The sequence below is a fragment of the Coregonus clupeaformis genome, unplaced genomic scaffold (assembly GCF_020615455.1).
Source record: "Coregonus clupeaformis isolate EN_2021a unplaced genomic scaffold, ASM2061545v1 scaf0249, whole genome shotgun sequence".
Taxonomy (NCBI): Eukaryota; Metazoa; Chordata; class Actinopteri; order Salmoniformes; family Salmonidae; genus Coregonus; species Coregonus clupeaformis.
Window position 1 is genome coordinate 418,276 of NW_025533704.1, and position 25,395 is coordinate 443,670.

Sequence of the window (25,395 nt, forward strand, 5' to 3'; positions counted from 1 at the left end):
TCGAGGGTTCCAGTCATAGCCGAGTGTAATAATTAATATGACATCCTGGGCGCCTGAGTCTCCATTGAAACACCTCTGTCTTTCTGCTTTTGGAGTTCACTGAGACATCATAAATAAAACTCATAAGGGCCCATTTGTCCTGAGAAATAACCCATATGTGATATGCGGATTAATTTTCAATTTGTTGGCTGTTAAAAACTAAATTGTGGTTTTTTTTTTATATACTGTGGTCGTTTGGTCGCCCATGGCACTGACTCTTCTTTGTATCATTTCTGCAGGTGTATTACAGCAGAGCAGTCTTACAATAAAGTGAAAAGCCCCCACTGAATGCATTTTAGAAGGTAAATACAAACACTAGTGATCACGGTTATCAAAACTCAAATGTATCTTTACTAACAATTTCAATAAATGAATATGTCTAAATAAAAAAGTTTGAAGGGCATAGCCTGTATTCAGCTGCATGAACTATTCAAGTTTGCCAAACTAGAGTTTTTAGATGAAAGACCATATCTGAAATAAGACAGTGTCATCTAGCTAGCATATATTTTGAAAGTTTTGGACGTTTAAATTAAGCTACTTTAAACATTATCTGATGCCTTTGGTGACGTATTTCAACATTTACTTTTGTGAAGTTTTACTGATTGAGTTGAAGAAAAGATGTTGTGCCTATGCATTTGATTAATTCATGAGACCTGTCAAGAACATCTGGAGTGAATGGTAATGAACCATTGCCATCACTAAGGCATCTGAGCAATCTGAATCCAACTTCTCTCAGAAGTTAGCCTATTGAATAGATGCTGATGGATATTTATCTAAATTCCCTACAGTCGGCGTGGACAATCATCCAATCCTGTCTGTGGCCAGTGGTGTGCAGCTAGTTTTATGGTCGTGACTACCTGTTCTGCTCTTTAACACACATGCACACACATACACACGCACTGCCTCCACACACTGCACGTCGCACACACACACACACACACACACACACACACACACACATTTTAAATCTCTATTTGAATCCACAAATCACATTACCGGTACATCATAAAGGTTCAAACATTTCAAAGGTCTTTGATGCAACAAAAAGCAACTTCTCCTCCACATAGCTAGGCTTCCCATAAAGTCTAAAAAATAGCAGTACCTTGCCAGTTGTTTGGCACACACACACACACAGAGAGAGAGAGAGAGAGAAAGGCTGAGAGAGAGAGATCACTGAAAAGAGCTGCTCTGCTGCAGTAAATATCCACATGCTGTTGTGTGCACTGAAATTGCTCCACACTTCTGAGAATATGCCAACAAATGTAGGCCTTTCAAACATGTAGGCCTAATATATAGGCAAACCAATGCTGGCTTGTGTTCCTCACTTAAAGGGTCACATGGGTCAGAAGGGCCTTGGGTCCCTTGACAGTATGGATGAGGTGAAATAGTTGGAAAATATTTTTGTCTTGTACTGCAGCACCCTCTAGAGGATTGACAGTGCTTCACCCAAATGCAACCCGATGAGTAACCACTTAACGGCAATTGTACTGAGTTTTTAAACCTTTTGGTTTAATGCCCACAGCAGTCTACCACGTTGTGCTTTTAGCTTACTGACATTATAATTGATCATTTACACTCATTATAATATCCTCCAATTACTAAGCTACGTGTGAATGTGACATTAGGCTATATTATGAACAACTGAATAATCAGCTAGGTGGGATTCAGTATTTGTACATAAATACAAATCACAGATATTCTTTTTATAAAATAACATTGGCTATTTAAATTTTTATTTTTTTTCTCATTAACTAACGAAATATGTAGGATTACAAGACATATATCCATTACCATACGAATCGCAAATTACAAAACGCGTGAAGCTTGTCTCAAGTAACTTACCGTACTGTTTTTGTCACGTGTGCTTTGTTTTAAGGAAGAGCGTACAAACAGGACGTTTTACAGGTTCATCAGCTTTCTGTTGTTTTTAATGGTTATGGTTAATAATAGTTATCACGCCAAATGTAAAAGCAGAAGCAACGCTTAGATATACGCTTCTTAACACAGCTAACTACTTGACGTTTTCTCTAACTTGCATTTGGATGGTACACCAAGTGGTGCGTCTGTCTGTGTCCAGCTCAGCTGTCAAACTGTTATCTGGTGATATGCGGTCCTTGAGCTATGTTCAGCGTGTTAGTTTGGATTTCACTGGAACCCTTTTCCCTCATGCAATTTGTCTTGGTGATGCGGACAATGACTCGGTAAAGTATCAGCAGCTAAACAATTATTCAGGGATCTTTCCTTGTGTCCATGTTTTCAGACATTGGCAATCCTTGCAAAAATGTGTGTAGTCTCAATGCTCACGGTGTTAGTGTATCCACCTCCTAGGGCCAGTTATACATATTGAAGGCCTACCAATGACATGTATCAACTTGTTTTTTTAATCAGTTATTTCCCCCACCTATGTGGCAACATATAAATAATTTTTCGAAGTCTTAGTCTGCTCTACCCACTCTCCACTTCCCCATTCATTGTCCAGCTGCTGCCTTTCTAGTCCCTGTACTGTAAATCTTAACTCCTGCTTTAGAGGGTCTCTGACTCATTCCCTCCAGTCACGATAAGAGGGGCAAAAGTGAAATAGTAGATGTCATAACAGTACTCCTATCGTTCCTTGACCTTCAACATATTTATCACAGCATGTCTTATATCTCTGGAAAGAGAATGTCCTGTTCTGTGACTGTACCCACTGGCCCTTGACACCAAAACTTTGACATTAACTGTGTTATTCTTTTTTAACAGCTGAATGAACTTATACGTAGGTGACACCAGTGGAAAGCTGCATGTGTACAAATGGCACTCCAAGCCTTGGATCACGAGAACGTGGGTGGGCATGGTAAGTGGCTGTTTAGAGGGCATTTGATCACCCCTCTTTGAGTTTAAATGTCGGCACAGTAGTGGCAAAAAGAATTTGTCACCTCTGCCTTATTTTTTTGCAGATTTGGACAAATATTGAATGAGTTATCTTTTTTGTTTCTTTTTTAGCTCACCTGTGTTGAGGTGTTGGAGACATCTGCAACAAAGGAAGGGTGAGTGTTCAAAAAAACTGCTGCATAGTCCTCGAGTCAGATGAGAATATTTCTGTGTAATGTCCCCTTGCATCCAATGAGTGCTATCACTAACTATTCACTGCCTTTTACTTATCCATCAGAACTTTGTAGTTGCTGTGGGTGCAGAGGATGGTTTCACCTGTTTGACCTGTCTGCAGTGGGTGGAGCAAGTCAGATTCATCTAGCCACGGGAGGCGCTGTTCTCCTGATGACCAGAAGCCCCTGCTTCTCTCAGCACATTCCTGCCAAACCAAAGTCATCCTTATTAGTGACATAGTGCTTAACCGCTCTGTTCTGCACCATTTCGTCCTAGATGTCAGAGCAGCCTCAATGCAATTGACTGCTTCTGTTTCAGCTGCTTTATTCTCGGTCCGTGTGTGTGTGTGTCGTGTGTGTGTGCGTGTGTGTGTGTGTGTGTGTGTGTGTGTGTGTCGCTTTCAGTGGGATGGGCGCAGTGGGCTTGTAGTAGGCTACACAGACGCCGTGTGGTGAGAGCGTTCCGCTGTGGGAGGAGGCCACCGATTCTTCAGACCTGAGCTGTGGACAGCTGGTCCTGCTGAAGAAAGTAGCTTCTGGAGGGACAGGTAGGTCTATACACAAACATGGAATATGTCAATCAAAGACTGAAAAACTCCTGAGGGGTATCCCTCCGAAGCAATCTACTCAGGGTTTTCTATAGCTTTACCAGCTTCAGCTAGCTTTCCATTCTAGACTCCAGGCTTCGTCCATGCTACGCCGGTGGATATTGTTTGTCCGCCTGCCACTGACTCTAGCATGGCTTGTAACTGCGCGTGCATGTTGCTCATGGTTGTGCGAAAGCCAAACTCTTCATTGAGACAATGCTGAAACATTAATCCAAGATGGTAGTCAGTGCCACATTTTAATTTGTTCAGAAATAAAAACTGAAAGAAAAGTTATTTTTGCGAGTTCAGCAGGCTATGGTGTGAAATAGGCTTTTAGAAGTGCCGTCTTTAATTTCTAACTAATCGTTAATACCGTCTTTGGTGTGCTTATCAATGCACAAGCAGCTTTTCTCTATTTATATTTGTTATTTTATTCAGTCATGCAAAAGTTTACATAGCGTGAAGTTTAAAATGCATTCTATCGTTGCTAAATGTGTAATATGATATATTTTAACAGTCTACTATTTTGTAAAACTCAAAAAACATTTGATCAAATGAAGAGGATGATGACTCAATCTTTGAGGGATCCCATTCATATTTCTCAGCTCGTGCTCAGTCATTTTATTCAGGGTAAGTGGAGTTATCTGTGAGTTAGCCTGCCCCGTAGCAGGTTCCTTCTGAAGGATTCGTTTGCCATAGAAATTGACCTGGCTAAAAAGGTGATCCACTTTCTTATGACCCGGTTATCCCGAGTTGAACTCAGAGTTGACCAAAGTTAACTCACTAACTCCGCAAACTGCTTACGTGATACCCTTCTGGCTCTACATATCAACCACACAAAACACTGGATGATTTCACATCCTGTACAGTGTACACTCTACTTATTTCTAATCCATGATTTCTTCCTCGTGACAGGTGGACAGCCTGTCAGTGAACCTGACCGAGGGTCTTCCTGAACTGATGGTGTCCCAGCCTGGCTGTGGCTATGCCATCCTGCTGTGCACATGGACAGAAAGGGCTTCTCTGAGGCGGGGCCTGGGGAGGAGAGCCCCACCCACTCCTAGCAGGTACGGACCACTGGACATGCAGATGACCTATTACATATATTGATACATACAGTACACAGTAGTAGACTTGTAACAGAGCTTTGGCTGTCTAATGATCGATAAGCTTGATGCCAGTTGATGTTGGTGTACGTCCTGTATTTGTAATGTGTCTTTAGCGAGGTCCCGCCAGAGGCGTCATTCTGCATCTGACCACTGGTCGGATCCACAACAAACGTCTCCACTCATCTCGCCGGGAGCACATAAGCAGAGGCTCCAAAGGAGACTCTTCTAAATGTGGCCTGTTTGCCCTCTGCACTCCTAGATGGTAAGATGTCTTAGTTAAGTTGTTCAAGAAGAGCACCGCTCGCGTCATTCACTAATTACACCACTGACCTTTTGTACTCAGTCCGTCTCATAACGGAATCCTAATGAGGATGTGTTCAGATAGGACATGTTAACACCACGGCAGTCAATTTATCTTCTAAAATAATGAAGCGACATTTTTACATTTATATGTAGTTCTGTCCTTGAGCTGTTGTCTATTAATGTTCTGTATTATGTCATGTTTCATGTTTTGTGTGTGGACCCCAGGAAGAGTAGCTGCTGCTTTTGCAGCTTAGTTAGTGGGGATCCCTAATAAAATACCAAAAATCATAACCTCACTGGGCTCTTAAAGCAAAAAAAAAAAAAGTACTTCCACTCTGCTGTTATGTGAGTTTTTCATAGTATGATGAGCAGATCCAAGGTTTATATGACTTGTGGTTGTGGAGATACCTGGCTGATCTGTTTCTCAAAAGCAATACCCTGTATATTAATCCTCCTTATAGAACCTGAACATGTCCCTGAAAGGCAGTGTTCTAACTCACAGAGCTGCCTCAGCCTGCTCCGCTGCACCCCTTAAGGTGAAAAGGAAGACCATTCTTACTCTCTCACCCAATTAAAGTTTTTAACAGTCACTCAGAACTAGGAAAGGCATGTAGAAGGGGGGGAGGTGTTGTGGGTCTGTGTTACCAGAGGAGACTGGTTTGTTGTGGTTGAGCCCAGGCTGAGCAGGCTGGGGGCCCTGTGAGCTCCTGGAAAAGACTATCAATATTTAAAAGAAGAGGGGAACCAATAGGATTATCTTACTGAGTCTGGGCCAGTCACAGATGCGCTAATAATGATGCTCCAAGAGAGGGCTTGACATGCCTGTGTGACCTAATTAGGATCCAGCGTTTGAGAATTTTGCTGAGGAATAGTGAAATGTAACCACATCATATTTCAGCCATTTTATTTAACAATTCTACATTTAAGGTTGGAAAAACAGGTGGCGTATGATGTTGCAGTTTAAATTGAAGAAGATTTTTCCAAGTATTCTGGATTTCGATTAAAGCTTGTTGGTGTTTACAGGAGAGATTGAGAGACAGAAATGGTTTTGAATAAAGGTTACCTTCAATTTTGCCCTATTATTTCCCTTGCTTGAACTCAGGGATGGAGACATTTAGAGTGACTTTGCTGGTGTCGTCATCAAGTGCTGCTATAACCATTAAAATAATTCATTCCATTTCTATGGCTTTAATGTTTTCCTTAACCCTGTGAGAACCAGTGATCTGCAGGTCTTGGGTTGTTTAAGTTCTGTGTTTTTTCTCAGACTGTCGTATAATATGCAGTTTAAACAATACTCTTGATGCCATTAACAATATTAAGCATAAAATGTATTTTTTTTTTGTATTTTTTTTGTTTAGTTTTTTTGTATTTTTTTTTTTTTTTTGTCGGGGGTAATGTTAGTCATTTTAGTATGTGAATCATGTGTTTGTGTGTTTTTTCTGTTCAAGGCACGCACTAAACTGATGGACAGTTCAGAGCAGTTGGAAGTGGTCAGTGCAGGTGGATCACCAGCTCTTTGCTCTGCAGAAGCTGGAGCGTCACAGTGAGTTAACAAAAACAATATACGTTTTTATAGTGACTGTCTGTCCCGTGTAGGTTTTGACATTGTGACTGTGCCTCTGTCTTCAGGAGCAGCTGACAGAGGAGGAGGTGGTAGGCGTGTGCCTGGGATGGTCAGACCTACATCGCCGACCACAACACACGGTGGTGCGGTTCCAGTTTGGGCGAGAACGTCAATGCTTTCTGTGCAGGTGAGATCTCATTCTGAACCACTCATTCTTGTCAGATCCCTCACCTATGTACACCTGATTTACGTGATGACTAAACCAAATAGTAGACAGTATTAATACAGTTTCAACCCATATCACCCATTAGATGGCATATTGGACTTCAGCTCCACAAACAAGCTTCCCATTGTCCTCGATCTCCGTCTATCTCGCTCTCTGACAAAATGCTGTCTCTCCAATTTCTGCCGAGCCCCAAGTGCCTCTCTAAGAGCAGGCGAGATCATATTGTTATCTATCCGAGGATTAAAGAAATGGGCAAGATAATCTAATCCCCCAAAAAAATGTCCACAAATGCTAGTAAACAACAGGTGCTTGGAAATTAACAGTGAAATGCTTATGGGCGCTGTGTAACACAGAGAATACAAAATAAAGAATAATCACATAGGAATAAATGCAGAATGTGTAGATGAGGCCATGTTGGAGCCACAGACAGGACTTAATCTTCAAGCGCACTGCCTTCTACAGTGCTATCAGAATCAGTGTGTGGACAACACACGCTCAGGAGTCATCCATGCTTTGTCTCTGTGGTCGTTAGAGTGCATTAGCTCAGCCTCACCACTTTTAGGCATTGCTTGAGAAACGCAGCGTTATTATGGGCCAGTGTCCACTAAAAACTGCATTGTTGGTTAAGGGCTTGTAAGTAAGCATTTCTTGGTAAGTCTGCACCTATTATATTTGGCGCCTGTAACAAATAAAATCTGATTTGATTTATTTGATTTGAACAATCCCATTTCAAAGCATCTCCTATTGTCACTGAATGTATATTTTACTGTAACGGCTAGGGCCTGGAGTTTTCCCTGATTAGGACATGTGATTGGTGAAAACTCGGGCCCCTAGTCATGAATATTTGCTTTTGTCCATTCAAAATGGCGCTTCTTCCCTGTGGTTGTCTGCCTTACATTTTGGTGTTTAACAGGTCAGTACACCTGTAAGGATGGCAAGAACAGCCCCTGTCTGGTGTCGTCAGCTTCAACCCTACAAGATTTATGTTTACTGGAGAGTGGAGCTGGGCGCATGGAGCCCACCCACCTCCTTCGGGTCCTGGAGGAGAGGCCAGAGTTCAAAGGGCCTGCAGGAGCACTTGGGAGTGGTGGGTTGGAGTTCAGCAACATTATAAACCTAAAGCTACTCGCACTCCAAACCATATCAAAGAAAAAAATAGAAGTAGATCTAACCTCATCCCCAGGCTCATTACTAGGGAAGCCGACAGAGTGGACTAAGTAGGTCGAAATACTAAAAATGATCTTGAAATATAGTTGAATTCAGACAGCAGCACACCAGGTGAAAGCTCCTGGTTTGCCTGTCCACCATTTCGTTGATTCCCCATTAACTCAGCTAATGCTACCTACAAGCATAAACAGTGCACTACAGTTCGTATTCCATACTCTAATTCAAATCCAAATCTGTGTAAAGCCTGTCCCTGCCAGCAGACTGTTGTTCTGATGCGTGACTGGAGTATTTCTAGAAGCAGGGGCTGCATAATCCAGGGGACCACTCTCTCTTCATCTCTCTCTCTCTCTCTCTGCCTCTCTCTTCTTCCCTCTCTCTATCCCAGGAATTCTCTCTCAGCAGGCTAGAAACACTGTCAAAGGGATGCCCAGATTCACAAACATCACACACTGCCTTTCTCACCACAATCCATGCCTTGCGCTTTGCACACACCACCCTATCGCACACGCACTGAGGGACACATAAGAGAATCCATCACACAGCTGCTCATTGTAGGATGTGGTTTGTGGAAATACACAGGACAGACTGGGGATACTATATTATCCGTATATGTTGTGAATAGAGGCCTGATAGTGTGGTGTCTTTATGTAGGCACTCATGAGTTAGTTAGGCAAAGCCTATTGACAAATGAAAGGAGTTTTTTGTAGGGTTTTTGGATAAGCAGCATGAAAATAAAGTCAGTGGTCAACACAGGCTTAAGAGATCTTATACGTTTTTGTTCTATGAAATAGTCCCCATCCACGTCATCCTTTTTTGAGTTCTGAAACATTTATGTAATTTTAAAAAAGCATGTAAAAAGAAGACACATTAAAGGTTTCGTAATTCATGAAAGAGTCATGTTAACTGACTAATGAAATTAATGAATGAGTAAATGAATGATTTGCTGATATTATCTCATAGAACAAGGCGCGTATAAAGCTTCTAAGCCTGTGTTAACCTCAACCTTTTGCGCTAAGCCCTAAAATGCTCCATTCATTTCCCCCATAGAAAGCAGAACAGTAACTCATTTCCGTTTTTAGGACTCCCTTGCCGTCAAGTCTATTCATGTGCTTAGCTTTCCGGCTCCATGAGCACTATCTCCATCTGTCCCTGGCCTGTCCCACTATTGAATGACATAGACCTTTGCACGGCAGCCCCTAGCTTCCGCTATGTTTGTGTTTGCATGTGCTGTGCTGTGTGAGTGTGCCTGTGTCCCCATACTCTGCTGCTCTGCATGGCCCTCTCTGTAGGAGCCAGTAGCTGCTGTGCTCACAGAGTAACAGATGGTCCAGCTACAGTGGGGAAAAAAAAGTATTGATGTCAAATGTCGTGCAGTTCTGCCTTATAAAAGATGAAGAAGGCCTGTATTTCATCACTGAAGATTTTATTTTCTGACAGCCAACACAATGAAAAATAATATTTCCAAAAATCACATTTACAAGTTTTAATTCATTTATTTGCAAATTACTGAGTGGAAAATAAGTGTTTAGTTCAATAAAAAAGTTTCTCAATACTTTGGTATATACCCTTTGTTATGGCAATGACACAGGTCAAGCGTTTTCTGAGTCTTCCAAGGTTTTCCCACCACTGTTTGGTATTTTGTGGCCCATTCCACTCCATACGAGATCTCCTCTAGAGCAGTGATGTTTTGGGGCTGTCGCTGGGCAACCGGACTTTCAACCCTCCAAAAGATTTTCCTGTAGGGTTGGGATCTGGAGACTAGCTGGAGCCACTCCAGGACCTTGAAATGCTTTTCCGAAGCCACTCCTTCGATTGCCCGGGGCGGTGTGTTTGGGATCATTGTCATGCTGAAAGACCCGGCCCGTTTCATCTTCCAATGCCCTTGCTGATGGAAGGGAGGGTTTCACTCAAAATCTCGCGTGACGTAGCCCCATTCATTCTTTCCTTTTGCGGATCAATCGTTCACCTGGTACTTTGAAAACAGCCCCCAAAGCATACCAGATCTTTCCACCCCATGCTTTACCGTAGGATGGTGTTCTGTGGATGCGCGCTCAGCATTCTTTGTCCTCCAACCAGACGAGTTGAGTTTTTAGCAAAAAGTTATATTTTGGTTTTAATCTGACATTCTCCCAATCCTCTTCTGGATCATCTAAATGCACTCTAGCAAACTTGAGACGGGCCTGGACATGTACTGGCTTAAGCAGGGGACACGTCTTGCACTACAGGATTTGAGTCCCTGAGCGGCCAGTAGGTGTTACTGATGGTAGGCTTTGTTACTTTGGTCCCAGCTCTCTGCAGGTGATTCTCTAGTCCCCCGTGTGGTTCTGGGATTTTTGCTCACCGTTCTTGCCTTGATCATTTATGACCCCAGGGTGAGATCTTGCGTGGAGCCCCAGATCGGGGGGAGGTTGTCAGTGGTCTTGCATGTGTCTTTCCATTTCCTATTAATTGCTCCCACAGTTGATTTCTTCAAACCAAGCTGCTTACCTATTGCAGATTCAGTCTTCCCAGCCTGGTGCAGGTCTACAAGTTTGTTTCAGGTGTCCTTTGACGTCTTTGTGTTGGCCATAGTGGAGTTTGAGTGTGACTGTTTGAGGTTGTGGACAGGTGTCTTTTATGCTGATAGCAAGTTCAAACAGGTGCCATTAATACTGAGTAGCGAGTGGGGGACAGAGGAGCCTCTTAAAGAAGAGTTTCCACTGATTCTGTGAGAGCCCAGAAATCTTGCTTGTTTCATAGGTGACCAGTGCCCACATGCTATTCCACCATAATTTTAGGCAAAAATTCGTTTAAAATCCTACAATATGAATTTCTGGGTTTTCTACCCATAATTATCTGTCATAGTTGACGTGTACCTATGATGAAAATTACCACAGGCCTCTCTCATCTTTTAAGTGGGAGAAGCTTGCATGGTGGTGGCTGACTAAATACTTTTTTTTCCCCACTGTGCCTGACACCGAGTGGGGCTGCTGAGGGGAAACGGCTCATAATAATGGCCGGGCGACTTCCCTGTTCCTGCAGCATGTGTTAATGGGGTGAGCCTCTGGGTGTGTTGGTGCTCCTCTTTGCGATTTCAGAGAACTGGTACCTAACTCATCATGAGACACATAGTGGTCACATGGAGACCGAGGGGCTGAGAGAGAGGGAGAGAGAGGGGTTGGGGAGGAGCGAGAGAAAAAGAGGAGGAAAGGAGGTAGAGAGCGAGAGAGGGGGTTGGGAGAGAGTGAGGGGGAGGGAGGGGGGAGGGGAAAGGGGGAGGGGGAGAGAGAGATAGTGATGTTAGAAGGAAAAAGAGAGGGAGGGCAATATAGGGTTTGGAAGAGTGAGGAGAGGCGCTCAAAGAGGGAGATGTTAGAGAAAAGAAAAGAGGCGACAGACGAGATCTACTGTAGCTAAGGAGGAGTCAGCTATGGCTAAACCCAGCTAGCAGTTTGACATCAGCTTATTGCTGATAGATGGCGCTGCCTGTGTGTGTGTAGCTGTCGCCTGTCACCAAGTCTGAGTTCCACACACAGTAGTACACACATCTTCACCCACCCATCACAAATAACAACCAAACACATCCCCCTTCTCTGACTCTGTAAAAACTAGAACTGAGATTTTATATATGAGTCATTTGCTTAATAACAAGGGAAGGGGGTAAAGTAAATATAGCTGTAATGTGTGTTTTTATGTTGTTTATCTAGAAGCTTCTTTTCTCTGACATGCAGAGGAGAAAGGCATATTGTTATAGCTGTGGGGACTTTTCTCTCTCTCTGGCTTTTGTTTATCGTAATTGTTAGACTAAAGTGTCTTCTCAGCCATGCAGATGTTATAGTTTAATTGTACCTCCACTCTGCAGGTGTTTTTACTGTTAGCGAGCTCAGCAACAGTTAAGTGAACCTGTGTGCCTGTCTAGCCAGTATGTCATTACTATATAAATATGTGTTTTAACAACACTTATAAAGATGTCACCCTCACAACAGAAGCAGGACATGCAGCTACTAATACCTGTGTGCACTCTTGATTGATTTAACATTCTGCCCTAATGCATTTTCATTAACGGGCCAGCTCTGTGAATGGGCCCTCACGTAGTGCATGCCATCCTGCTTCTGCTGGTATTGTCACCCTGTTTCTGCCACCTTCTTTAAGCAGCCATTTATCATGCATTCTAACTCCCCAGTCTAAAGTCCGCCTAGGTAAGAAAAATCTGTCTAGTGCCCTTAAGCAAGGCACTTAACCCTAATTGCTCCTGTAAGTCGCTCTGGATAAGAGTGTTTGACTAAAGAAATGTAAAATGTAAATGTAAGTGAATGCAGGTAGAAGAGCTTCACAGAGCAGCCCAGGGAGCTCCTGCACATTGGCTCAGCTGTGATTGTGTTCATCTACAAACAGCCTGTCTACATTCCATAACCCACTCTGACTCAACCCCCACTAAAGCAGATTGAATACAGAAGCAGTCCCAGCTCCTCAGAGGGATTCGAACCTGTAACCTTTAGATCAGAAGGCTCCCATCCGCCAGCAGAGGACAGACAGGTCATACGATCGGTGTCATATCAAAGATCAAAGTCATAGCCATCGTTGCGTCTTCTGACAGATGCACCCAGACACGAGGCAGCTGAGAAGCTGGTGGGAGACACGCTGTTGGACACTTTGAAGAAGCTGGCCGGATAAACAAACATGACCCTCACCTCTCCTCTCCCCCCCCTCTCTTTTCTCCTCATTTATGGTAAATACCTGAATAAAGGCTGAATCACACACACTGACTGTTAGTTGTCTCTGTTTTTGGTAGAATCCTATTATGAAACGTGTGTCTGTTTTGCCTAGCTCAGCTTGTATCTATCTTTCATGCTGTCTCACTGTCTCAGATCTCCCCTCTGGCATAGTTATTTGTATTCCATGCACCAGACTAGTTTAGAAAATAGGGGTCTAGAAGACACATTGAAGTGGATATATACTCATAAAGGAGATTGTATCTCAATGTGAATAACCTGTATAATTAAAGGTTATATGAAATGAAAATGCTAATCTACTATATTCAAGAGGATGCTCTGCACCAATGTTTCTAACGGGATAGTTATATGCAGGGCCTCTATCTACTCGCTATCTAAACTTGTGAAGCATAGTCGAATTACCAACCGGGGTGGGGCCCATTGATCATCAGTTATCATATTAAAACTGTGTAGAATTGCAGGAATGTGTAGAATTGCAGGAAATTGGCTGTAAAACTGCAGAATATTCTCTCCACCCATGACAAAGGAGTAGAATTGCATGGAATGAGATATAAAATTGCAAAATCTTCTTTATATTTATTTTATTTTATCTTCAGCTGTCACGGGGGAGTATGGATATGGGTACGCAGACCCACGAGCCACTGCGGCCCCTCATGATGAGTTCAGTTTTTTTGTGGCCCCCACCCCCATCAAAGTTGCCCATCCCTGCCCTAAGGCAATGTGCTAGTTTGACAGAGTTAATGTAGCGATAGGTTCAACCACCAATATTAATTCCCGGCTTTTGATCTTGTAAGTTATCCCAAATGTCAACCATTTTAGTCCGATTCTTTCTGTCTTTTTGTTCTGTAATCGTTGATCCTCAAAAATCTGGAGTGGTACTGATGTTACATAATACTAACAGCGTTATGTAACTTGACCATCGCCGTGGCAGCAAGACTGTACTCTTGTTTGTCAGTTATGTATTGCAGAGGACTTCTAAGTAGAGGCAACAAGTAAACACTAGCTGACTGCTGGATGGGTCTATAGGGGAATTCCCCTGTCTCCCAAAGGGAAGATCCTATATCAGGCTCTAGTCTGTCTACTCTGGTTCTCATGCATTATAAATGTGGAGGACTCAGTGGCTGCCCAAAGTGTGTGTGGGGGACTCTTAGTGAGAGAGTGTGTGTGCGCGTGCGTGTGTGTGTCTACACTCTGGGCTCAGGTGTCTCTTGTGTAGCATACTCTGGAGCTCTCCTGCCCTTGAGATGATGGGTCAAGGCCCTGCAGTGCTGTATGTACCAAAGCTCAGGGACACATTTTTCATCTGTTTAGTTTCACTTCTCCAGGTTAGAAGTTACATACAGGTAGCTGCCAAAATAAGGGAAACCCTTGTAAATGATGGATACGAAGTGTATTGAAAGCAGGTGCTTCCACACAGGTGTGGTTCCTGAGTGAATTAAATGTTTAACATCCCATCATGTTTAGGGTCATGTATAGATATGCTGGGCAGGCCATTATGTTGGCCACCGTCGTGCCAAGGTGCATTGATGCTGTTCTGGCTTGTGGTGGCCCATGCCCTATTAAGACACTTTATGTTGGTGTTTCATTTATTTTGGCACTTACCTGTACGTTCATTAAGGTATTTAATGAACCGGCGATGGGAACTGTAGAATGACGTGTGTTCTTTGTCCTCCTTCCTCCCTGTTAATCATTATATTAATGGGTCTTGCCAGGCTGTTCAACAAGTTATGTGATCATGTTTTTAAGTTGATCGTTGCTCCCATTACTGTGGCATGAGAAATACAACGCTGATATATGCCCTTATATGTAGCCGGCCCATTGGTCAGCAGCATTCCTATCAGCTTTGTCGAGACTTGTTCCTGTTTTGACCGTTAATGGTCAAACGGTTGGCACGTCAGTGTGTCACGCTGGTTCCCAGGACCTGTGTCTCTGTGCGTCAACACTGAAGGGACAGCAAAACACTGCCTTCTATAACTGGTTTCCACTTGGGCTCGACATTTGACTCCATCTGCCGACTAAGGCCTCTGACTGCAGTCCAAGTACTTGCTACCTTATGTGGTTATTCAGTATATAAAATCTTAGAATGTTATGTTCTTAAGTGTTTGTCTGTCTACTTTATGTAGACGTGTGTCAAGCCCCAGCAAATAGAGTAATGTCAAGACCAGCAATCGGTTCCATATTTATTTATTTAATTATTTCCCACATAGGATACCCCTGGCCTGGTATAATAAATGCAACATGGAGGAGTGGGATGGATACTGTGTGATTTTGACTTTTGCCCTGATATTTCTCCGAAGCAGTCAGGCTTGATGTTACACTATCTAATACAGAAGCAGCAGACGGATGACCCTGGGAACTGACCCCCCAAGGGTAATGTCCCCGCAGACAGTGTGTGTGTGTTTGTGTATATTTAAGAAAAGGAGCTATTCTTTTCTCCACTCTCCTGTAGTTTTTACAGTTATATTCATAGTCAGCGTTGACATCTGTTTAGTTTCACTTGTCCAGGTTAGAAGTTAGAACTTGTCACATACGTTCATTAGGGAATTTAATGAACCGGCGATGGGAACTGTAGAATGACGTGTGTTCTATGTCCTCCTTCCTCCCTGTTAATCATTATATTAATGGGTCTTGCCAGGCGGTTGAACAAGTTTTGTGATTATGTTTTTATGTTGATCGTTGCTCCCATTACTGTGGCATGAGACAAACAACACTTTTTTTTGACTGTGTGTAATGGATGAAGGACTTTTGTCTCAGAGATAGAGAATGTTATCATTTTAATGTGCTTCCACAGAGCATGGCTACCGGGTTAATGTAATCATAGGAAGGTTGAACAACTGTGATGAAACAGAATGGTGAGGCTATCATCAGAGCCGGGGTCTATGAAAACTAACAGCATGACGTTTCTAAACACCCCCTACAGGTGATTGGCCTATAATGGATGCATTTGTATAATTTTAAATGAAGGATAATCATGGAATATACAAAACATTTTGTCTGCTGTTATTGAAGTTGCTTTGCAGCATGTCATTTGATTTACACTACATAATATCATTTTGGGCAAATTATCAACAGCTATAATGATCTTAGAAGAAAGGGGTACATTTCATTTCATTACAAATTATAATACAAATTATAATAATGAAGTTATAATTGAAGTTAAAGCTGAAGGGGAAAAAAATCTGATATGGAGTTGAAGGCATTAGGCTATAAGAGCTTTATCCAACATAAAAGGGTTTGGAAAAATTTCCCTTTGAGTCCATCTAAGCTCAAAGACATGGCTAAAAATATGTACTGTAGGAAATAGCATCTTCTCTATGACTGAAAAGAAAATCGTCCTATTCTGAAAACTGACAGCCACCCCTCGTACAAACAGCCTTTACGGAAGAACCACATGAACTTCACATGTGACCTTATGTTAAGTTAATGTGATAACATGTGACAACACATGTGTAAATGTGATCACATGTGAAATGTTCCAAAAACACATGATTTCACATGTGAAATTTCATGTGAAATCATGTGATTTTTCACATGTCAAATCATTATTTTTTTCTGTAAGGGAGTATCCCCCTCAAATCCTTCACTTTCGCCATCAGGTCACTCGGTTGTCATGACAATCTCCTCACACGGCTAATAGTATAGAGTGGTTGGCTGCGGGTCAATCTGCCCAGATAGCACGTGACACTAAAGAAGCCCCCCTTCCCTCCCGTCCTTCACCCTGGTCACTAGGACTGGGACTGATTCATGTTCCAGTTCAGCCATCATTGTCCCTTCAAGGTCTCTGCTCTATCAAACACTGTATATCTCTATAGGCCATCAAGTGTCCCTGATGTGAGGGGCTCTGTCTCCTCCACGGCCCCCACCATGCCATTTGACACAGCTGAATGGCATCCAATTCCGTTGCGGTGTCGAGCTTAATACTTCACCATTTCATAAACTCATGATCCCCCCGGGGGTTTGATGCAGGATGAATGACACAAGTGGCCATTTTAATAAGCGGCGCGTTTTATCACAGCGGCGAGGATTTCAAACACAGCGTGTCCACTAAGCGTGGCGTGCATATTGATGTGAATGTCAGTGTAATGTTTTTTTTATTAACCATGATGTTCCTGTGGTACTGCTAGTCAGTGTGTAGAGAGCATGTTTCATTACAGACCGGAAGGAGTCATGTTGCTGTCTGTGGGAGTGGGACCTCTCCCTGTGGGATTTTCCACTGTGTCATTCCGCATGCTGTGTGTGTGTGTGTTTGTGTTTGTGTGTGTGTGTGGCCCGATTAATATTCCCCCAGCAGCTCTCCCTGGGCTCAGGCAGCAGTAAGCTGGGGCTGTTCGTGACCACCCTCCAGGTACCCACAGGAGAACCCTATGCGTGCCAGACAGAATCATCACTTCACCACAGCAGTGAGAGATGGAGAGATTGAGGGAGGGAGGGATAGAGATGGAGAGTGAGGAGGAATAGAAACCCAAAGAGCAATTTCTCTTTGACAGGCAGGACAAATCATCACATTGTGAGTTGACATACAGCATACAGACAGACAGACAGGGTTGGTGGGGTGGTGGAGAACCTGTCTGTTTATTATCAGATCTATTACAACAGGAGCAGGTAACATGTCAATTATAATACTGTATGAAGCCTCATAACCTGGCCCTGGACAGAAATAGGATTCTCATTCCCCCTACCACAGCATCTTATAATCTTATCCCTCCAATATATTTCATACCCTTTATATAGACGGGATTATTGATTTCAAAAGAGATTATAATTGAATTGGGGAGCTGCCATATGTGATGAGGCGATACCTTGTCTTTGTGTCAACACTGGCCCGCAATTTTGACTGCAATTGTGCTTTCTTGTACATGATTTGAAACAACACTTTTATTTCAATTGCCATAGTTACACTATTCAGCCTGGCAATGCTTAAAAGCAATGAAGGCTCTTCCATTAATGACCGGTTGGACACAGTCACACATTGACCATCTTTCATCAGTGTAATGCCTATGTAACCTGAGATAGACCCCATGTGTAGTGATGAAGACTCAGAGAGAGATTGCTCTGACACTCAGTGTGTAATGGTTCAGTGAGTGGGAGTGTTATTTCAGCATTTCCTCCAGTGTGTCTGAGTATGTCCCCTGCTCTGAAGAGGAGATGGGCTTTCTGAGCCTCTCTCCTTCCAGTAAGTGAGAATTGTCTCCGGTACAGTGTCTATTTGTGGAGGTGTGAGGGTGTCCTAAAATGGACACCGTACTCCAGGTCTGAGGGGAGAGACTTCAGAAGTGGCTAGACTTTGTGGGAGCCAAAAGAGAGTTAGATGCCTCACTGATGCCTCTAGCGTCATGTATTTTTAACCATATGACCAACAGAATCACAAGTGAGCATAAAAAACAATAATACACTGTTTTCTGTTTTGTTCACAGCAGTTTTCAAGTAATCAAGCAAGAAAATAGCTGGGCGGAAGTCCGGAGGTGTCAAAACCCCCGAAAAGTACCATCAGTAGAGAGCACCATTACTATATCTGTTTCCTGTGTTCAACATTTACACCTTTGAATTATGCCGTTGTTCTCTGCAGAGGAACAAATGATGTGGCGAGTTAGAGCTGTGACAGGATGTGGCCTGTGCACTGACTCCAAAGGAAAGTTGCAGTTTTGCACAGATGACTATGCTTTGGGTTATCTGTAGGGGGCTCGGGGGGCGTACTGTACCCGGCTTTGATATAATGTAGCTCCGCAGTGTGCCTTCTCTCTGTGTGTCTACGCTTTGTGTTTAAACCTAGAATAAGCCAGGGACGTCCCATGGCTCAGGTGACACAGTTACTGAGAGACAGACAGTCCTGATGAGATTAATGGACTTGGCAGTTTTGTGACAAGACCGCTGATATACAGAATTAAATCCCAAATGATGCAGGAGTCTCAGTCATAGAACAGACAGCAACAGCAGCACAGGAAAAAAGCTTTTTAAATTGACACTGATCTCTTTAGACGTTTCCTTAACTGAGGTCCATTTATCTTCCAAATTTGACATTAGCAATGTTATTCTGAAACCTGTGTACTGGAGTACCTGTTATTATTCCAGCAGCACTGTGGACATGGATAACAGTGAGAAAATTGTATCTTGTGACAGCCTTAACATTGAAGCTGATTTGGTTCTGAGACCTCTGCTAGTAGCATTGTTTTGGGCTTGTAGTCCTTTGCAGTCATATATAGAGATACATCTGTGTAAAATGTATGGCTCTGCAGAGCACCTGGGTGCTGGGCTGGTATGGGGGATAAACAAACAGAGGCAGCCTGCCTCCCTGGTTCCTCTCTGATAAGGGGTGGGAGCATGTGTAACAGGGTTGGTTATGTTTCCACTTGCCACTGCAGAAATATGTATTCGATGTTTATGTATTCCTATTGGTTGGTTGAATTGACATATTATGCCATTGGTCATGTTTGCAGATAGGGGGAGATCGCGAAACGTCAATTCTTCCCAGTCTGATATTGACATGAAAGTGATAGGTCACGTTCTGAAATAGTGCATTCTATTTACAATGTGTACGAGTTCACTATGTACATTTCCATGTATATATACAGTACCAGTCAAAAGTTTGGACACACCTCCTCATTCCAGGGTTTTTCTTTATTTTTATTATTTTCTACATTGTAGAATAATAGTGAAGACCTGGGCTCCCGAGTGGCGCAGCGGTCTAAGGCACTGCATCTCAGTGCTTGAGGCGTCACTACAGACCCCCTGGTTCGATTCCAGGCTGTATCACAACCTACCGTGATTGGGAGTCCCATAGGGCGGCGCACAATTGGCCCAGCATCGTCCGGGTTTGGCCGGTGTAGGCCGTCATTGTAAATAAGAATTTGTTCTTAACTGACTTGCCTAGTTAAATAAAGGTAAAATAAATAAATTAAATAAAACATCACAACTATGAAATAATACATATGGAATCATGTAGTAACCACAAAAGTGTTAAACAAAATAAAAATAATTTCCCCCCTGATGACAGCTTTGCACACTCTTGGCATTCTCTCAACCAGCTTCATGAGGTAGTCACCTGGAATGCATTTCAATTAATAGGTGTGCCTTGTTAAAAGTTAATTTGTGGAATTTCTTTCCTTCTTAATGCATTTGAGCCAATCAGTTGTGTTGTGACAAGGTAGGGGTGGTATACAGAAGATTTGGTAAAAGACCAAGTCCATATTATGCAAGAACAGCTCAAATAAGCAAAAAGAAACAACAGTCCATCATTATTTTAAGACATGAAGGTCAGTCAAGCCAGAAAATGTCAAGAACTTTGAAAGTTTCTTCAAGTGCAGTCGCAAAAACCATCAAGCGCTATGATGAAACTGGCTCTCATGCGGACCGCCACAGGAAAGGAAGACCCAGAGTTATAAGTTCATTAGAGTTACCAGCCTCAGAAATCGGCAATTAACTGCACCTCAGATTGCAGCCCAAATAAATGCTTCACAGAGTTCAAGTAACAGACACATCTCAACATCAACTGTTCAGAGGAGACTGCGTGAATCAGGCCTTCATGGTCGAATTGATGCAAAAGAAACCACTACTAAAGGACACCAATAAGAAGAAGAGACTTGCTTGGGCCAAGAAACACGAACAATGGACATTAGATCGGTGGTAATCTGTCCTTTGGTCTAATGAGTCAAATTTGAGATTTTGGTTCCAACCGCCCTTTATCTTTGTGAGGTTGGAGTAGGGTGAACGGATGATCTCCATGTGTGGTTCCACCGTGGAAGCATGGAGGAGGAAGTGTAATGGTGTGGGGGTGCTTTGCTATGACAGCCGTCTGTGATTTATTTAGAATTCAAGGCACACTTGACATGGCTACCACAGCATTCTGCAGAGATCACGCTTCATCCCATCTGGTTTGCGCTTAGTGGGACTATCATTTGTTTTTCAACAGGAAATGACCCAAAACACACCTCCAGGCTGTGTAAGGCCTACTGACCAAGGAGAGTGATTGAGTGCTTGCATCAGATGACCTGGCCTCCACAATCACCCTAACCCCAACCCAATTGAGATGGTTTGGGATGAGTTGGACCGCATAGTGAAGGAAAAGCAGCCACAACAAGTGCTCAGCATATGTGGGAACTCCTTCAACTGTTGGAAAAGCATTCCTCATGAAGCTGGTTGAGAGAATGCCAAGAGTGTGCAAGCTGTCTCAAGGCAAAGGGTGGCTACTTTGAAGAATCTAAAATCTAAAATATATTTTGATTGGTTTAACACTTTTTTGGTTACTACATGATTCCATATGTGTTATTTCATAGTTTTGATGTCTCACTATTATTTTGCAAAGAAAATAGTAAAATAAAGAAAACCCCTGAATGAGTAGGTGTGTCCAAACTTTTGATTGGTACTGTACAGTGCCTTGGGAAATATTCAGACCCCTTGACTTTTCCACATTTTGTTAGGTTATTCTAAAATGTATTAAATTGTTTGAAAAAATTTTTATACATTTGCAAAAATGTCTAAAAACCTGTTTTCGCTTTGTCATTATAGGGTATATTGTGTGTAGATTGATGAGGAAAAAAAAGTATTTAATCAATTTTAGAATAAGGCTGTAACATAACAAAATGTGGAAAAAGTCAACCGGTCTGAATATTTTCCAAATGCACTGTAGTATGTGTGTGTGCTTTTGTATGTTATTGCTGTAAGAGCGGGTTAGACTAGCATGCTCTAATTGTAATAGGTGATAAGCTCCCTGCTTATTCACAGTTATTTCCATGCTAACACTGTCACGCCTGACTCTGGGGACTCTTATTTGTTGAGTCAGGGTGTGACTTTCTATGTTGTGATGTTCTATCGTTGTATTTTCTAGGTTTAGATCTAGTACGTCTAGATCTATGTTGGCCGGTGTGGTTCCCAATCAGAGGCAGCTGTCGCTCGTTGTCTCTGATTGGGGCCCATCCTTGAGCAGCCTATTGGCACTAGTGGGGTTGTGGGATCTTGTTCCATTATCAAGGTATGTTGTTTGTGTCTACCTTTTGGCTTACGTATCGTTGGTTTATTGTTTTGTCAAGGGTTGTATTAAGTTTAAATAAACATGTATGCATATCACGCTAGCTTGGTCGTCCCGTCCGTCAACTAACGTGGACAAACACACAAATCACAAATCTACAGCCATCAACATAATGTTGGTCTGCACATCTAAGTGTGCTTCCTTGTATCTATCGGTCAGGTACTTACATTTATTGTATTTTGTACTATTTTTGTCATTGTTATGATGTTTGATTACAAAATACCCAGTATGGTAATGACATGCAAACGACTAACAACGAATCTACAGCCATCAACATACTGTTGTCCTTCATATCTAATTTGCTTACTTGAGTCTATCATCAGAATAAACACCAATCAACAGGGATTGCTGGCTGGATAGTCCTTTCTTTAAAAACACAACGCAATAGAGTTACATAGTATGATCACATCTGTTACACATGTTAGCATTAGCACAGGGACACAGCCAGCCAGGGACATGCTCCCTGGTCAAAGGAGTCATCCCACCAGGCCTCTAGCCCCCAGTCCCTCGCTGTGGGAACATCTGCTTTCTCTGCTGCACCAACATGAAAAGGGTATTTTTATAGCCACCGTGTACCAGAACAGGGCACGGCGATGTCACAGCAACACAACCATGAGATTATCAGAGCTACAAGTGGGTTATTAAAGAAATGGCAGCACAGTGACTCATGTTTTAGTTTGAGCTGAACATCTCGCTTCTTCCCTCCAGTTGATCAGGTGGTGGATATTAGTGATACTGCTTGTGGTTGGATGGGTTTTGAGCAGATAAATGGTTGTACTGTTAGCTTAGTCTTGTTTTTCCTCTTTAAGATGTGATTGGCACATCTTAGTCTTGGCATAGTAAATGTGTGCAAATTAGACCTATAAAAAACAGTAAGCATATCTAGCCAGAATACATCTTTTAATAGGCAGAGAAAATACTGTTCAGATAAAACACACAAAATTAATGTTTCATACATCGATTACCATCGCACAGCATATTAGGAAGTACACTAGTACGAAACATTGGCAATCTATTCGTGGGTGACCTCCGTAGAAAGAGCTAGAGGTCAGATGGATATTGGTACACAGTCTAGAGCATGGCACAGTCCAGGGCCCATATAAACAAAAAGTCTCAGAGTAGGAGTGCTGATCTAGGATCAGCTCCTTGTAATCTTATCCATTATGCTCTGAAAGGCATGACTAATCTGATATCAGCACCTACACAGGGTAGTCACTAGTTACCACAGCCACAAAGTCATAAACCCCTCTTATTTCTACAATTCCTCAAATCTGATTTTAAATCTAACTGTAACCTTAACCACACTGCGAAACTTATGCCTAACCCTAACCTTAAATTAACCTGTATTTCATGATTTCTTTTTGATATAGCCAATTCTGACTTTGTGGCTGTAATATCTAGTGGAAACCCTTACTCAGAGACTCTTTGAATACAGGTCCAGATGGTAAAAGCAGAACATGATGACCTTTCTGAGGGCTGCTGAAGCACTCATCGATTTTCCACACAATGCAAATGGATCAAGGCAGAGTGTAATGCATGTTAGTGGGAAGATTATAGTGTGGCCTTTTGGCTCTCACACATGCCTGATTCACACCATAGGGTCAAACTGAACCAAGCCGAGCTGTACAGTACTGGGTTGGCATGGTTACGTATCCACCATAGTAGCTGGAACCGTGCTGTAAAGGATAATGATAAATATTCAAGCCAGTTTCGGCGCTGTAGTCGACCCTGTATTGTGAAACTGTGAGTCAGGCAACAGGCAGAGGTCTGATGGTGATTCGGTGCCGGTGCGCCGGTCCTAGTAAAAGACCAAATCAGCAAACATGGCTTGTCAAAGTGAATAACGTACGTCAGCAAAAGTGGAACGAATGAGAGGAAGAGGGAAATTTACCAAGCAGATTTGTTTCCCGAATTGAAAAAATTGAGAGAGAGAGAGAGAGATAATCTGATTAAACAAACATCTATGAGGGCCTTGGCCCAGAGAGCAACCTCAGAACAGAGTGATTAATGTCCCCTGAAGAAGACGAGGGAAGAAAGGCAGCTGGGGTCGGCTCCGTCTTGGCAGCGCCCTCTGACCGGAGCTGGGAGGAGGAGAAGTAGATAGAGCGTATCCCTTTTTCTTTCCCATGTGAAACACTAGCCACTAACCATATGGAAACAGAAAAGCCCCTCCTCGATTGACATGCACTCCAACACACACACACAGTGCACATCCACCAGTACGTACACACACTCGAACATCTCCTAGTCACACACACTCTCACAGAAACACAAACGTCCAGACGTATACAAAAGCAGACTTCTACAAAAAAATCATGCAGAATGATGGAATGTTTGGATCTTTTTGCTGTGCGGTCCGTCTGACTAGCTCCAGGACTCTATTAACATTTGAGTGGAATTATTGAGAACTAGTTTTGATGTGTCATTGTGACATTCTTAGGAGCACTCTTCATTTGGGGAAATGAGAGCGAGAGAGAGAGCGAGAGAGAGCGAGAGAGAGAGAGAGAGAGAGAGAGAGAGAGAGAGAGAGAGAGAGAGAGAGAGAGAGAGAGAGAGAGAGAGAGAGAGAGAGAGAGAGAGAGAGAGAGAGAGAGAGAGAGAGAGAGAGAGAGAGAGAGAGAGAGAGAGAGAGAGAGAGAAAAGGGTCTTCACCTGGCTGAAGGCAGTTAGTTCAGAAATAGCAGTAGTCTCCTCACATCTCTTCCAGGATTCCCTGTCCTGAACAGGCTGATTCAAATGTTTCATAAGACTTGGAACAATTTAGAGGTTTTTCACCGTTTCTCTTGAGCACGCATGAGAGGACATCTAGAAGACTATCACTCTGTAAACGGATGTGAGGGAGATATATATTTTACCTCAAGGCTGAACTGAGTTTGGATTTCAAACAGTTTTGGCATTTAATTGATGATCAACGTAAATTATTTTATACCTCCAAATCACAATATGTTCATTTCAAATGATAATGATTGTCTGACACCTCAGCATGTTTCAGTACACTCTTAGAAAAAAAGGTGCTATCTAGAACCTAAAAGGGTTCTTCGGCTGTCCCCATAGGATAACTTTTTGAAGGACCCTCTTTGGTCCCAGGTAGAAGAACCCTTTTGGTTCCAGGTAGAACCATTTTTAGTTCGATATAGAACCCTTTATACAGAGGATTCTACATGGAACCCAAAATAGTTCTACCTGGAACCAGAAAGGGTTCTCCTATGTGGACAGCCAAATAACCCTTTTGGATTCCTTTTTTCTAAGAGTGTATTGAACAATGATGCACTGTCTGGCAGATTAAAAACAGCTTGATTAAGTACATCATTATGAAGATTGTTACATCATGGTAATGTCTTAATTCACAGGAAACAAACACAGTGGTGTAAACTGAATAGAATTGGGATGTTCATCCATGTTGCTGGCAGTGCGAGACACTGATTGGACAGTCCAGATTCGGACCGCATCATGTTTTGTCAGCTCCAGCCAATCAGAGGAGGGCGCGGGACAGCTGGGAGTTTGTGACACGCCAGGGTCACACGTTCTCATTGCTGTCATGATGATGGCACTGGCTGACCAATGGCGGCTCCAGGAAAGGCAA

At 42.7% G+C, this 25,395-nt stretch overlaps 1 pseudogene; it reads left to right on the top strand.

The window, feature by feature from the left end:
* The first annotated feature begins 2,107 nt into the window (after positions 1-2,107).
* LOC123484266 lies at positions 2,108-12,731 on the top strand (annotated as a pseudogene).
* The last annotated feature ends 12,664 nt before the right edge of the window (positions 12,732-25,395 follow it).